Source organism: Notolepis coatsorum (assembly GCF_963971535.1).
Source record: "Notolepis coatsorum genome assembly, chromosome: 11".
Classification (NCBI taxonomy): Eukaryota; Metazoa; Chordata; class Actinopteri; order Aulopiformes; family Paralepididae; genus Notolepis; species Notolepis coatsorum.
This window is the reverse complement of record NC_140175.1, coordinates 71977784-71980283: the sequence shown is the minus strand read 5'-3', so window position 1 is coordinate 71980283 and position 2500 is coordinate 71977784. Positions and strand designations below refer to the sequence as shown.

Here is a 2500-nt window from a genome sequence, read left to right as displayed (position 1 = left end):
GGTTTTGGGCCAAAGCCAAGATTGGGAGAAGGGATTATATGGAGGGGTGATACAGGGTATATAGGAATAGACACACACACACACACACACACACATACACACACACCACACACACACACACACGCACACACGCACACACACACACGCACACACGCGCGCGCGCGCACACACACACGCACACACACACACACATGCGCACATACACAGGCGAGCGTGAGGGCACACACATGTGCACGCATGCCGAGACACATAAACGGATCCTCTAGAGATGTTATGCACGCTCAAACTGTGTGCCCGTAAAACTCAACAACCGAAACAACTCGATATTTAACGTTGACTCTTGAGAATAGCTCCATTTGTAACTTTAAACAGTATGATAGTGACTTATTGTTTCAACTTTGTACAACAGAGGATAGGATGAGGCTAGTCTTCAATAGTCTTTATTTCCTGTGTTCCTAACAAAGTGGGCCACATTCTAAGTAGATGTCATGTGAAGAGGCAGACTCTACTGACTCAGTTTAACGTGTTGGGGATTGGCTGCCATTCAGAGACGGACAGTTTGCACCCGGCATGTGCTTAATCCAACTTCACTAATTAGCAAACAAATAGTACATATAGTACACCGGGACTATTAGTGGAGTGGAGCGCCTTCCCCCACAGCAGCGAATGAGGGATAAATGGTTTGAAATGTGAGTCCCCTCCTGTGGGCGGCTCATGAGTCACCCTGGGCCGGGTGGTCTGCCATGTGAGGACCACATGCATGCGGCTCAGACCGAGGACTCTAACCCACGGTTGACTGTTGTAGCGTCACTAACTGTGCTACTCTTGTTTCAGACAAAGTCAAACGTGTTGTAGTTTAACATGTTGCTACCATAACCGTTATATATAATAATAATACTAATAGCATCTGTTTGATACATTGATGCCTGATTTGTAGCAACCCTCCTTTCAATCCCAGCTTGTCTGGTTTGGTCATCAAATACTATGTTTACGAACAGAAAATCACATTTTAAACGATTTGTAGAACGCATCTAAACTTCTTCCAAATGTGATTCTGTGTTGGTTTGCCACAATTAGAAATGTAATATAACAGAGTTGAAATGTAGTTGAAGAGAATTGATATAGAGAGTTGTTGATATAGAAAGATGACATTTTCATGTACATGTAACTGTAGGCCTAATACAATGAAATAAAGCTATTATACATTTGGAGAAGTCACTCGTGGAATAGTAGGGTCCTGAATTGTTGGTTGATGTAATAGGACTATATCAGCTGTATGGAAACACTTAATTTGAGATGTTTAACGTATTTACTAATTGTATTAGTTATATAATAGTTTAATAAAATAGTTGTCAATAGGTGTGTGTGTGCGTGCGTGCGTGTGTGTGTGTGTGTGTGTGTGTGTGTGTGTGTGTGTGTGTGTGTGTGTGTGTGTGTGTGTGTGTGTGTGTGTGTGTGTGTGTGTGTGTGTGTGTGTGTGTGTGTGTGTGTGTGTGTGTGTGTGTGCGTGTGTGTGAGTTTCCATGCGTGTGTGGGGGGGGGGGGGACTTGTGTGTGTGTTACTAGGGGGGGGGGGTTACTAATGCAATTACTAATGCAATATTCCATGAAAGTGTGGCGTTACACAATGTAAACAGAAAGTGTGACGTTCTCTGGGGACATAGTCAGCATTTTACAAGCAACTTTTGTAAATGCTATTTGCCCACAGAAGTGTACATTATCTTGTGATTTATGAACCAGCCCATAGAACACTGACTAGATGGATGTTGCATGCAGACTATTGCTTTACCACGCAGGTGTACGTCTGCACTTTCTCACATTACACTGTGTGTCCCCGTCCTCACCCCTCACTCCCTCCCCCTCTCCTCCCAACCTCCCCCTCTAATCCCCCCTCCCCCTCCTCCTCACCCTTCCCTTCATCCCCTCATTCTATCCCTCTTTCTTTTCTATCCACCCCCCCCCCCCTCCCCCTCTCTTCCCCCTCCCCCCCCCCCCCCCCCCCTCAGCGATGTTTGCCATGGAGATCAATGTGGAGCAGGACCGTCTGACCGGTGAGCAGCGCGTCCTGTCGGCCAATCGTGTGAGTCCGTCGGACGCGGCGACTCGCGGCATCAAGGTCTACGACGACGGCAGGAAGGTGGTCTACGAGGTGACGTCCTCCCGGGGCTGTGGCGACCAGCGGCGCGGTGGAGAACGGCTGGAGCTCCGCGCAGGTGGAGGAGCTGCTCCAGCGGGCAGCCAACCCTGCCGAGAGGGGCAAGGTGACGGTGACGCCGGTGCCTGAGGCCTACATCTCCCCCATGGATCTCCACGACCTCTCCCCGCCCTCCTGCGCCCCCCCGTCCATCCCCTCCAGCCCCCCCGCCCAGGTGACCCTGGAGAGGGAGGCTCAGCTGGGTATGACGCCCCCCTCCTCCGCGACCGGGCCTCCCATCACCGCCCAGCCCCAGTCCGGCGCCGAGCTGACCTCTATGCCCGAGGCCAGCATGGAGCACCCGAT

The 2500-nt window shown here is 50.2% G+C and overlaps 1 protein-coding gene across 1 annotated transcript in view; it reads left to right on the top strand.

Moving 5' to 3' along the window:
* palm2akap2 (PALM2 and AKAP2 fusion) overlaps positions 1-2500 on the top strand; it is a 177212-nt gene that overhangs the window by 68800 nt on the left and 105912 nt on the right. The gene's annotated exons all lie outside the window — the stretch shown is intronic.